At 51.8% G+C, this 13,540-nt stretch overlaps 1 protein-coding gene across 2 annotated transcripts in view; it reads right to left on the reverse strand.

The window, feature by feature from the left end:
- Positions 1-13,221, reverse strand: part of MAPT (microtubule associated protein tau) — a 57,181-nt gene extending 43,960 nt beyond the window's left edge. For both annotated transcript variants that reach the window (XM_036451042.2, XM_036451040.2), the window contains exon 1: positions 13,104-13,221. The gene's annotated coding sequence lies outside the window, so the exon portion shown is untranslated. The remainder of the gene's footprint in view (positions 1-13,103) is intronic.
- Between the last annotated feature and the right edge of the window lie 319 nt (positions 13,222-13,540).

Raw genomic sequence — 13,540 nt, forward strand, 5'->3', positions numbered from 1 at the left:
GAAAGCTCCTTTGGGCAAGCCAGGGCAGCACTGGACAGCCTTTTGGCAGTTTTGGGATACTAACCAGTCAACCACCACGATAATTTGACTTTAATTCAAAGAGGTCTGCCTCTTGCGTCTGTAGATGCTCATGGTGTAAAGGTTAGATGCACCCGTTTATTTGAGCTCTGACTGACCGTAAGCCAGCCACAGTGGCTTCAGGAAGAGAATATCTCTAACATGACAGCCCATGAGAGGGATGGCTGTTCTCCCTTTCTGGACAAGGAAACGGCTCCGAGAGGGTCAGGAACCTGTGGAGGGCCACACAGCTAGTAAGCTGCAGAGCAGAGAGTTTGAACTCTGACTTTTGATGCTAAAGCTCACCTCTACCCTACTGTACCACCCCAGCGCCTTCTCAAAAGGAAGTTGAACACACATAGCCTTTCCCCTCACTCAGGCCTTGGTGCAATGATCCTATCTGGGCTGGAGTTAGAGGTAAGGGAACGCCTGCATCTGGGGCTGTTTTCTGCACCCCGGCTCACCAACTCACCGCCCTCCAAGCCAGACGCCTCTCCCACCTGGAGTCTGGCTGAAACTGAGCCCATCTGGGTGGCAGCACCAGGTGGGAGCTCAGGGCTGGGCTGCAGCCCTCGCTAGGGGGCAGCAGACGCCGGCCGGGTGCCCACTCGCTGCAGCCCAGGTGGCCCGCCGGCTTCTGGGAAGGCCAGCAGGCTGCCGGCCGCCCACGGTGACTCAGCGGAATGAGGCACCAGGCCGGTGGCTCTGTCTCCTTAAAGGAAACGCACCTTAGACTCCCCTCCAGTGAAAAGCCGCAGCTGGAATGCAGTGTACGGATACTGCACAGCTTTGTGAATCTGCTGAAAAACACTGAACTGTGTACACTCTAAGGGTGAATTTGATGCCTTGTCCTACAAGCTGTTATTAAAAAAACCAAACACCCTCAATGGATCTCTTTCAGATAGCCGAAGAGCAAGTAGGGGGTAAATCTAGGATTCAAAAATAACCTTGGCATGAACTTTGTTCTCCAAAATGAGTTTTGGCTCCTGCATCCAACTTCCTTTGTTCTGGTCTCTCTCCCCTCTCTCCTCCTCCTTTTTTATTTCTTATTTTTTAAAAACATATTTTATTGATTTTTCCCACAGAGAGGAAGGAAGAGGGATAGAGAGTTAGAAATGTCGATGAGAGAGAAACATCGACCAGCCGCATTGCACATCCCCAACTGGGGATGTGCCCGCAACCAATGTACATGCCTTTGACCAGAATCGAACCCGGGACTTTTCAGTCCGCAGACCGACGCTCTATCTACTGAGCCAAACCGGTTTCGGCTATTTCTTATTTTTTTTATTTCTTATTTTTTTACACGATCACAAATTTAATAGTGATTTCATGAGGGTGGAAAGCAGGACTCCAGTTATAGGAACCATGTTTCAAGCCTCTCCAGGTATTGAGTGATGTAATTCACACAGCTGCCTCTGTTATTATGCATACCTCTGTAGAGGGGGAAAGTCAGGCACAGAAAGGTTGAGTAAGTTGCCCAAAGTTGCACAGTAGACCTGGAATGGATTCAGGGTTCAAGGCCCAGGCAGCCTGGCACCAGAACCAGATCTCAGTAAGCCGGCGGATAATGGCGATTAAGTCAAGTAGTGATTGGGAAGCCAGCTTAGGAATACCAGGACACATGTTCAAATGGACTAAAGCTTTGATTTTATTTGAAAACTTTCTCTTTGTATTGACACTCTATTCTTTAATGCTTATGGTCTAACCGTTTTACTTTAAGATATAGAGATTAATGAAAGGGCAGGCATACGAGTCTCCTGAGTGGAGGTGAAGTCTGGGGCCAAGGCCATTAGGAAATCCCTGTGCTCAGGGAACGGGGAGCCAACTTGTACCTAAAGGAAGAGAAAGAGCCGGGAGGGCTTCGGTCAACACCCCCCAGGGGCTGGGTCTTGGCAAATGTGATGCCTCAGACGCTCTTCTAGCAGCTGGTCCCGGTGTGAGCATCTGCGCTGCCCCTCCTCTGACCACCCGTCTCCTCTCCTGTCCCCACGGCTGGCTCCAGCACAGGGAAGTCCTCCGCGGGACTTGCTGGAGGAAGACAGCACGGCAAACCTCAGAGGAGCTCTCAAGTGTGAGCTTGTGGTCACATCCGTCATGGCGGACCACAGAACGTTCTGGAACCAAAGCTGACTGATAGTAATGCCCAGGTTTCAGGCAGTGCTGCCCAATGAAGTGGGGAGAAGGTAGAGGAGCCCACATAGAGGAGAGCCTTGTGTTGGGGAGGAAAAGCTGGAATCATCCTGGGCCTCAATCCAAAGGGAACAATCGGCAATTGTCAGGGAGCATGAATGAAGGCCGCTCTGGGGGGAGGCGGTGCTGCCGGACACAGACACACACACACACACACACACACACACACACACGAGGTGCCCCGGCTGAGGTCAGCGGCTACTGTCCACCCTCGTACGAGAACTCACAGACGGTACCTGAGGACGCTCTGGTTTTAAGCCTAAGGTTTCCGTTTTGGTTTTTGCACTGAAGGCTTTTGTGCAGGTTCTGGAAGTTCGCCTGGATTTTCTGTCTCTGAGCCTTTATCTTCTCATTCCACAATCTGCTTCGGCGGGAAGGCTTTCTGGTTCATGCATTCCTCTTCCATTTGCCTCAGTTTCCTCACCGCTTCCTGGAGCTTTTCCCTGTAGCTGCCCCCCCCCCCCAATCCGCCATGAGGGCCGTGGTGTGGCCCTTGTGCCGCGGGTCACCCTCGTCCTCGCAGAAGAGGTGCAGCCGCTCCCCGTGCTCCTGGCAGGACAGCCCCTGCTCCAGCTCCCGAGGGCGAGTGGCGATGAGGCTGCCCAGCTGCTCGTTGGGCCGCAGGCTGCCTCTCTGGAAGGGAGCCCGGCCCTGGGGGCAGGAGAAGGGCTCTGTGTCCTGGCTCTGGACGAGGAGCACAGGCCTGTGAGGCGCAGGAGGCAGGCCTGGCAGTAGCTGTGGCCGCAGCTGATGCTCCTGGGCTGGGCCATCAGGTGCAGGCAGGTGGAGCAGGTGGCCTCCTCCCGCATCTTCTTGCTGGTGGTGGCCGACGCCATGCCTTTGCCGAAAAGCTGCAATGCCGGACCTAGAGGTTCCCCAAGGCGGTGGCCGCGCACCCACCCCGCGCTTCCCGTGGACGCCACGGCCCCCACGAGCCTCGAGGTCTTATCTGGCCACCACCGACGCCACGCACTCGCTGGAGGAAGTTGCCTGGAGCAGCCGCTTCCCAAATCCTGGGAGGGAGGTTTAGGCAAAAATCTAGAATTTATTCTTTCATAAAAGTGATTCAGAGTCATTATTTAAAAGTTAAATACAAAAATGTGAAAGAGAAAAGCAAAAGAACCACTGTGAACATTTTAGGGAACGTCCCTGCAAACATCTCTCCCAGGCATACATGTAATTTCCCCCAAACCAGTTCTTCTGTAGCCTACTTTACTCACTTAATGACATGCTTGTATTAATCAGTGTTATCGTAATTTCTGGCCCGCCGTCAGTGGGTACTTGTGTTGTGTCTCTGCCCTGCAGATCTAACAGGCAGCAAATGTGCTACAAACCAACACAAGATTACACTTAAAATGTGCCGGGGACCGGCTCTTCATGTCTCCCCCAGCCCTGATTTTACCATCCACGATTTCCTCTTAAAAAGAAAAAAATATTTCTATAGCCTGGCATTGTTTGCCCATCGTATTGCATTCAATCCTCACAACAGCCCATGTGAAGGAACCAATATTATTATCCCCACGCTGTGCATTGATGCTGCTGCCCAGGCTGAGGGAGGGCACACAGGCTCTGAATCTGTAGCCCCAGCTTTCAGTTTGACACTGCAGTCTTGGGAGGCCTCACCATCAAATCATGAAGCCCGACCCCAAAGCCCTAACGTAGGAGGAGCCACCCCAACTATCCCTTTCCGAGGTGCACGAGCATCTCAGCACCCTTGTGTAGCTGGGGAAACTGAGTCGCAGAGAGGCAGAGGGACCTCATATGAACGCAGAGACAGTGGTGGAGCTGGGGACAGAGTCTGGTGTTTGGAGATTTGCTGGAAAGCTCAGCTTAGGAATGGGGTTTTCTGGGCAGAAGGGCCAGGCGGAACCATGTCAGGGACACAAAGACACTGTGTGGAGTGAAGAAACTATCTTAAAAAAAAAAAAGAATTTCAACACAACTTTGGAACCAGGTCCAATCCAGGTATACAGCTACCCGGATCAATGAAAATTGACACATCAGCAATGTGGGTCAGTGAGAGACAGTAAATCAAAGCCAAGGGCACACATTTAGTCTCTGGGCCCCAAGAACCTATTTCAGGAAAAGCGCAGCAGCCTCTGTCCATTGCACGGTGCCCGTTATCCACCAGAAAGGCCTGCACAACGCTTATGTTCAGAGACAGAAAGAGTCGAGGAAGGAGGGAAGGGAGAAGGAGCAGGTGGAAGAGTAAAGGCTGTCAAGAAAGAAGTATGAAGGCCTTAGACACAAAACAGGAAATGAAATTCTGTTTGGCAAATGCATTTTTTCATTTCCCCAGGTCTAGCTGGATACGCCACTCGTCCAGACATGGGATGACGAATGGACCTCCCGGTCCGGCTCCTGCCTCAGCAGCACTGCGGGCGCTGGGAGGCCTCTCAGATGCGCCCCGGGCCCCTGCCAAAGGGCATTATGGGTTCTTAGAAGCACCTGCTCCTCCATTAGCCGTTACTGGGCTGATGAATAGCACTTAGGCTGCTGCCTTCCCAAGGCACTCGGAGAACCCTGCGCGGCCACTCGCCCCCACTTCTTCTGTGGAGAGCACCGAGGCCTCCTTGCTAGTCAGACGAATGGCCAGATTCCCTGAGGCCTTGGCTTCCAAGGTGCAGGCTTGGCTCCAAGTCCTCCCGAGGGACCTTTGTTCCTGGTCCAGATCTGTCCATGCATCCGGGTGGAAAGGACGCCTGGTGTGGAGTCAAAAGCCCTGGGTTCGAGGCTTAGTGGGACCACTCACTGGCTGGTCGGTGCTGGGCCAGTCACCTGAGCCTTGGTCCCATCATTTGTGACATGGGTCTGAGGACACCCGCCCCACAGGCTAGGAGGGTCACTGAAAAGCGCACATGAGGCGGCCTTTTTGTGACCTTTGACGGTCTAGGCCAGTGGTCGGCAAACTCATGAGTCAACGGAGCCAAATACCAACAGGACACCGATTGAAATTTCTTCTGAGAGCCAAATTTTTTAAACTTAAACTTCCTCTAACGCCACTTCTTCAAAACAGGCTGGCCTAGGCCGTGGTATTTTGTGGAAGAGCCACACTCAAGGGGCCAAAGAGCCACGTGTGGCTCGCTGATGCGAGGAACATTGTCATGACATGTGAGTTATGGGCAACGAGAGGTGTGGGAAGGCAGAGAAGAGGACGCTTGCCCCAAAGGGATAACACCAGGGGCCTTTGTGCCCCTGGCCTGCAGGAGGAGGAGGAGTAAGCGTGGGCAGGAGAGAAAGGCAGCTTTGGGATCGAGAACCTGTGAAGAGGAGGAGACGTGAGGGGTCCTTCTAGGGCGGTCTTGGAAGCACTAGCGCCCAGACAAAGCCACAGGCAAGCGCGGAGGAAACGCGCCAGGGGACCTGGGGAGGGACAGAGGGCCGAGTCAGCACAAAGTCTCCGCTTGCTGGGAACCTGCCAGGATCAGCGAGCGAGGCGGGGACTGGAGAGGCCCCGAGGAATGGCCAGAAACGGGCTCTTCCTGCCGTGCCACTGGGTGAGATGGGCACCACCGGGAGCAATGGAGGGAGAGGGGGCTTCGGAAGGAAAGCAGGTAGTGTTGAGGTTTTCACCTCTATTTTTTGAGTCTGAGGACATCCTCTGGAAGACACAGGGAAGGAGGACGGCGGGAGCTGACCGCTAATCAGAACTTGTCCCTCGGTAATGAATGACCTGAGCGCAGCCTGGGCTGGGGACGGAGAAAATAAGCAGCTAGAACACACGCTAGAAATGCCACAGCAGATCGAGCACTTTGACAGAGGTGCGTGGGCCTCAGGCCCAGAGGTAACAGTAGTGCCGTTTAGGGGGACCTCGGTTGAGTCACTCAGCCTCTCAGAGTCTCCGTTGCCTTGTCCGTAAAATGTGGGGATTAAACGAGTCCAGTGCTAAGAACCGGCACTGGCTCCCAGTAAACTCTGTTTAAGTGTCAGCTGGGTTATTGTCTGAGGACCTTACCACCCCTTCATGTAGCCAAGCGTTTCTGTACCCTGAGCATTTTCAGACTAAACAGCTTCTCAGGGCACAGAGCCCCGCCCACTTTGGATCCAGGGACACGTGGTGCCCGCTGGCCCTCCCGATGCCGCCTCTGGCCAGGCCAGGCAGATGGCGAGCCCAGTGAGGTCATCCCCTGGCCCCATGATGCCCGGGGACCCGGCCAAAACCGTGTCCTGGGGCACCCTGCGTGACGCTGACTCCTCGGAAGGAGGAAGGGGGAGAACCATAGGGGCAGATGGAGAGGCCCACCCTGTATTGCCACGTGAGCAAAGCAGTTTCGGAAATATGCGCGCAGAATTGTTATTAAAAAAAGACGGTAATGTATATACGTACATGCGCAGAACAGAGGCTTTCTCTCTCTGGGGAGGAAGCAGAGTTATAGAGACTTTATCTTGGTGGTGTCTACTTGTTTATTTTATTAATCTGTTTTATAAACACGGATTATGCTATCGTCTGATGGAAAGCAACAAATACATTCCCGTGTTGGCAAAACCTGGCAGGCGTCTCGGGGAAATGGGAACACCACAAGCCCTTCAACTCCAAAGCGTTCGCCACGCGCCCCCTGACCCCACCACTGCGGCATGAGGCTGGAAACGCCCGCCTTCCCGAGACATGAGTAGGAATCATGTCACCCCCACCCTCACTCCACTTCTGGGCCAGTCTTTACTGTTGTGCTGTCACCCCCCGCTCTAATTGAGCTCCAGGAGTCCCCCTACGGACTTACGCTTAGACCACATGTGTCAAACACAAGGCCCGCGAGCCAAATCCGTCCCGCCAGGCCTTGCAATGTGGCCCGCACAGCGCTGTCATCACTGCACTCCGCTGCGTTTCCATCACAATGACAGTTTATGACTGTTCAGTAAACCATTCGGCCCGCGATTTAGGCTGGATTTCAGATTTTGGCCCCTTCTCTGATTGAGTTCAACACCCCTAGCTTAGACTGTAAGCTCCTTGAGGGAGGAGGAACTTATTTCTAACCACTCTAAACAACTCGGTACTTAGCGCAGTGCTTGGTACGGGTTCGGTGCTTAGTATACCTTAACGCATACATGAATGAAAGAGCGAATGTTAATTGAGAGCCACTCCTCATACACCATCCAGTGACAGGTGCTCAGTGCCACCCTCTCTCACCCCCAGACATGCTGGTCTCCCCTCCCAGAGAGCCTTGTCCCTTTCCCTCCCCTTTGTCTGGCTAACTCCTCCAGCTTCAGATTTATCAAAGCAGCCATTGCTTCAAGACGCCCTTCCCAAGTTCACGGCGCTGTAATCTGACGGTGACTTGTCTCGGGGGCTGGAATGATGATGCTGTGAGGCTGTGAAGACAGCACCGTGTCTTCAGCCCTGGCCCCGGACCTGGCATGAGGGAGGCGCCCAGTCAATGCTGCTGAGCCAGTGAGGGTGTGGGGCGGGGCAGGGGCGGGCTTTGGTGGGATGGAAGAGAGGCGACAGCATTCATCACTGACGCGTCTCAAGCTCAGAGCTCACGGCCTGTTTCAATGCGACAGCCGGCCTGTTCTCTGGGTGGGCCACCCCAGTTCCCTGTGTGCTCAGGTGGCACACGTGGTTCTCGCAGGGGCATGCAGGAACACACCCTGGATTGGCCTGAAGCAGGAGCTGGCTCTGGGCACTGTCCAGAGGTGGTTGGTGAATGATGCCGTGGAGGGAGGGCCCTTTCCCAACCAAAGAGCAATGCTTTGTGCTTCAAAGGCACAACTCAGACCCATCAACTAGCCTCTTTGGTGAAGATCACGTTTAAGTCAAAGTTGCCACGCTGAGGCTGTAGGAAGCATCTATTATTAACAGACAGAGAGAGAAAAGTGGGCTCCTGAGGGAGAGGCTCACCAATCACCACACGCGTGGAAAGAGGTTTGGGAGCTGATCAGAGATGTCAGCTGGGTGATAAATAAACTTCATAGCAGCTTTCTGTACACAACATACATTATTGATGCTGTGCTCAGGGGCTGTGTGTATGTGTGTGTGTGTGTGTGTGTGTGTGTGTGTGCGCGCGTGCGCGCGCATGTGTGTGCACACCTTGCATGTATGTGCACATATGCCCTCTGGTCCTGAAGGCGGTCCCAGGATACCTGCGGACAGGACAGCGGGCCAGGAGAGGATGATACAAACATGACAGAGCAGTTGCACTGGCCCAGCCCTGGCGGAGCAGCTGGGGAGACCTCTGGGATCAGGACAGTGAGCAGATTATAAGGAAGGCATGTACCAGCCCCCACCAGGGACCCAGAAAATGGAGCAGATGTGGCCACTGCCCGTGGTTCTATTCAGTCTGGCCGGAGATGCATACACAAATACGGAAAGATTTTGGAGCACAGGACCCATGGTCAGCTCCATTTGTGGGATGCTGCCTGCCATGCGCATGGGCTCCAGGCTGGACAAAGGGATGGAAGAAGGGCCCCCTTCCCTCTTGGGGTCTGGTTTGGGAGGGGAGAGAAGGACCTAAATACACTTCAAGGCAACAGGTCAGAAGAGAGAAAGCAGATTGCCTTGTGCCCCAAGAGTCTATGATTCCGAGAGCTCAGTATAGAACAGGGGCTAGAGACAGAGGCTGCAGCAGCTGAAAGGAGAAGGGGTTAAGACTGGAGAAGGCTCTGGGGACCTTAGCTTAGACTTGACGGGAGGGCAGGTTTGTAGGGACAAAGAGAGGGGCCCTGACAGGGTCTTTATCAGACCAAGGGGTCATCATTGGTTAAAGGGGTGATGGTTGAGAGACCAGACATGTTGGAGGAGCCCAGGTCAGAGAGATGTGAGGCCAGGTGCCAGCTGAAAGTCTCGAGCCAACATCCGGGGGACAACTCTCTAAGTAGCCAGGGCAGCCAACAGGCTCTCTCTGTGACAGTCCTGCTTGCTGGAAATGAACAAAGAATGAAGAGCATGCATCTTGCAGGTTTGGCTCTGGGGGCGGCGGTGGAACTGTTAATTCTTGCAGAGTCCAAATTCCTGCACCACCCCCTAGTTCTGAGGGGGCGGGGGCCATAATTAGACTGGCCCTGGCTGCGTGCCCACCTCTGACCACCTTCCCAGGGTGATCCTTGGACCAGAAGCAGCGGTAGGTTACATAATTGAGCTGCAGAGAGGCCTGGCCAGACGCCCTCATTAGAAAAGGCTGCAGCAGCATAAAGCTTGTGAGATGACTGACAGGGGTGGGCAGGGAAGGAGGGGAATGGCTGAGGTGGGGGACTGAGGGAGGGAACAGCTCCCAAGAGGAGATGCCCTGTCTCCTGAGGGAATGGGAGGCCTCCTTGGGGGGACAATTCTCAGCACGCAATTAGCTGTCGAAGTCTGCAAACCCCACCACGATCAGTTTTCAAATTTTGGTGATGGGCTCTCGGATGCAGCAAGCTTCCCTGGAGAGACCTTACATTTTTCCAGCCAGAGGAGGACAAAAACTCGCACAATTATCTTAAACAGAAGAAGTCCCTTTGCTTTTCCCAATTATTAACCCGGGTTGTTAAGTAGCTGGTAGGAGCACAGGTTCTTTTAAAAGGGAAAAACTGCCAGAACCGGTTTGGCTCAGTGAATAGAGCCTGTGGACTGGAAGGTCGCGGGTTCTATTCCGGTCAGGAGCATGTACCTTGGTTGTGGGCACATCCCCGGTGGGGGCTGTGCAGGAGGCAGTTGGTTGATATTTCTCTCTCATCAATGTTTCTAGCTCTCTATCCCTCTCCCTTCCTCTCTGTAAAAAAATCAATAAAATATATTTTTAAAAATATACAAAAAAAATGGAAAAACTTAGAACAGGCCTTGGGCTCAGGGTGGCCACTTGGTGTTTTTATTTGTGTTTTAAATTTCAAACAGTGACACTGAGTGTGAGCTGCAAAGTATAATATTTTTGCTTGGTAAGTGAAACTTTTACTTAAATAAGATATATGTTACTGAGTTTGAATAATATTTTGAAAATGGAAGTTTATTCTTCTTATATTGTTACTAGAGGCCTGGTGCATGAAATTTGTGAACAGGTAGGGTCCCTAAGCCTGGCCAGCAATCAGAGCTGATTAGAGCTTCCAGCTGCTGGCCAGGGCCTTCCTTCATTTCATGCTGCCCCCTTGTGGTCAGCGCACATCATAGCAAGTGGTTGAACTCCCAATCAGTCCAACTCCCAAGGGAACAATTTGCATATTAGCCTTTTATTATATAGGATAGTGTTTAAAACGAAAGAATTAAGCAAGAAAATTAAGCAGTACATCAATGGTACAATTCAGTAGTTGCTAAATTATAGGCAACCTTTGAAGGTGTCTCACTTTTATTAAAGTTCACCTATTAATGACTGAGCAATGATTTACATAAAATATTAGATCAGGCTGCAACTAATGAATCAAAACTCAGTAGATGTAAAAACTATTTAGTAGGTAGTTGCCCACCTCTGACCACCTCTTTTTTTCTTTTTTGTACTAAAATATTTACTTTTAAAAATATTATGGTGTAATTATATGTCTAGAGTTTAAGAAAAGAAACATTTTATTATTCGTGTTTCTTGTCTGCCCATTATTATGACCATTTCATTTCATGATTGTTCCTGAAAATAATGTTGTCACATCAGAAGGGGACTGTTAAGTGACTGGTATTAAATGGCTTGATGCCAGTGTTCCATAAAGTGGCATGTGATTCACCCCTTCAATGATCAATTAGCCTCAATCACCCACAAAACTGTAAAAGAATGAAGATGAGTTTCCCCCCAGACTAGCAATGACCCTGTTGATGCCCATCGACCCTTTCTCCCTCTACCACCTCACACAGCAGCACCAGGATGATGCCTTTTAGAACATAAAGCTCTGTGATGAGAAGGTTCATGATGACACCTCAGGGCCAGGGATGAGAAATCCTTGCAGGACTGGCAGCGGGTGGCGCTCCTGGCAGGATCTGGCCCCGGCCTGTCGTGGAAACCAGAGGCCAGCCCTCACAGCAGCCAGAGTGTGTGGTCCCTACAGCCCTGACCTACTTCCCAGTCTTCTGGTCGGGGATCTGGGCAACCGTGACAAAGCAAAATTAAACAGCTTTGGAATGAGCCTCTGCTAGAAAACCCGAACAGTGATCACCCTTTTCTGTGGACGGGAAGCCAGTATCAGGGATAGAGGAACAGTTTAATCACATAAATTTAAAAATTAACCATGGATAGTAGAAAGAACACAGGCTTTGGACTTGACATCTGCGTTCAGATTCTGATTCTTCAATTTCACTGGCTGTGTGGTCTTGGGCAAGTGACTTAACCATCCTGAGCCTCAGTTCCCTTGCCCTTGTGAAGGACACAGTAGACAATCAAGTGAGACAAGGGTCACAAGGAGAGGACAGTGGGTCATAGGAGTATGAGACGGGGACTTATGTAGTCTGGGGGTTGTAGAAAATTTCCCTGAGGAAGGGATGCTCCTGCTGAGACTTGAAGGATGAATAAAGTTAGCAAGGTGAAAGGGAGGGGCTAGTAAAGAACATTCCACACAGAGGGGACAGCATACACAAAGGCCCCAAGCCAGAGTGCTTTCTAGGAACTCTAAGATGACCCTTAAGGCTGGGAGCTCAGAGAAGCTGTGGTGCCAGATGTATGAAGCCACTGGCATTTGGGACTTGTTTGTTACTGCAGCATAAACCTGACCTTGCTGACTAATACAAGTGGTTATAGTAGAAAGATAAGGAGCCGAGACCAGCCTGGATTCAGCTGAGGAGGGTGGGCATGTTGGGAGAAAATAGAGGTTGAAAAAGTGTTGACAGCACTTTAATACACATCAGGCCCGGCCAGCGTGACTTGAGCATCAACCTTTGAACTAGGAGGTCATGGTTCGATTCCCAGTCTGGGCACATGCCCGGTTGTGGGCTCCATCCTCAGTGTGAGGCATGCAGAAGGCAGCCAATCCACGATTCTCTCTCATCATTGATGTTTCTATCTCCCTCTCCCTTCCTCTCTGAAATCATTAAAACTATGCTAAACAACAACAACAACAACACAGCAGGCTGGGAAGAGGAGGAGAGAACTAAGGTGGTTGACTGGAGAGGGCATGTATTTTTTACTTATTTTAAAAAAAAATATATATTTTATTGATTTTTTTACAGAAAGGAAAAGAGAGGGATAGAGAGTCAGAAACATCGATGAGAGAGAAACATCGATCAGCTGCCTCCTGCACCCCCCGCCCCCCCCCCCACTGGGGATGTGCCCACAACCAAGGTACATGCCCTTGATCCGAATGAAACCTGGGACCTTTCAGTCCTCAGGCCGACGCTCTATCCACTGAGCCAAAGCGGTTTTGGCAACATGTACAATATTTTGTTTTAAAGAGGGGACTCATTTAAATCTTCTAAATGCTTACAGGAAGGAGTCAGGAGAGGAGAGGACAGAAACAGATAGAAAAGGAAAGCTAAGCGAGCTTTCTGAGCGATGGAAGAAGTGGAGGGAATGCTGGAAACGTTACCAATGTGATTTGACAATTTCATTTGATTTCTGTTGTTACTGAGATTTGGGCGTTTTAGGAAGGAAGAGGCAAATGCCCACAACCCCCGGAGGTCAAAGTGCTTGGCTTGGATGACCCATAGCAGCACTGTTCTGTTCTGGCAAGAGTGTGCTCTGTGCACCTCTCCAGGCTACTCTTAGGGACCCGCCAAGGCCAGGCTCTCCCCAACCCCGTGCTCTGGATTCCTTCCCTCCACCTCGGGTTGGCCCCTTGCAGGTGGGTCTGAGGTCCCGCTCCAGCCATTGGAGGGAGGCCTGCCAGGAAGGACCAGTATGTGAGATCCCAAGAAATGAAGAGAATGTGGTCCCAGGAGGGGGTCTGAGTGTGGAGGAGGAGACCTGTGCTAGCCCAGCTTTGCCATGAACTTGCTGTGTGACTCCGGGGAGGGTCACTTTACCTCTCTGGGCTGTTACCTCATTTCTCAAGTGGCTCTGGCATCTGTTAACACCTTGTGCCGGCGCCTCTGTGGATTTTTCTCGGTATAACCGCAGAAAGCAGGGGAGGTGTGAGGAGAAGGGGTGGGGGTCCTTCCTAGAGGAGGAAAGGCAGTTGAAGGGAAAGTGGGTGACTCATTCTAAGGATGTCACATGTTTGGGGGTTGTTCCCAACACTTACATCTTTCTCTGCTGGTCCCACCTTCTCTTCCCTCCCAGCCCCCTTGTTAGAGGGTTGCTGAGGCTGTGACCCGCCATCACAAAGAAGTTGGGGTGACTCTATGAGGAAGGCAGAAGAGGAGGTTTGGGCAAGGGTGGGTCCCAGTTGGCCTCTGGGGGTTCTTCCACCTCCATGGGAACTCCTCTGGGAGTTCTGGTCCTAGAGGCCAAGCAGAGTGGCCCATGACTAAGGAACA

Source organism: Pipistrellus kuhlii, unplaced genomic scaffold, assembly GCF_014108245.1.
Source record: "Pipistrellus kuhlii isolate mPipKuh1 unplaced genomic scaffold, mPipKuh1.p scaffold_m20_p_22, whole genome shotgun sequence".
NCBI lineage: Eukaryota > Metazoa > Chordata > Mammalia > Chiroptera > Vespertilionidae > Pipistrellus > Pipistrellus kuhlii.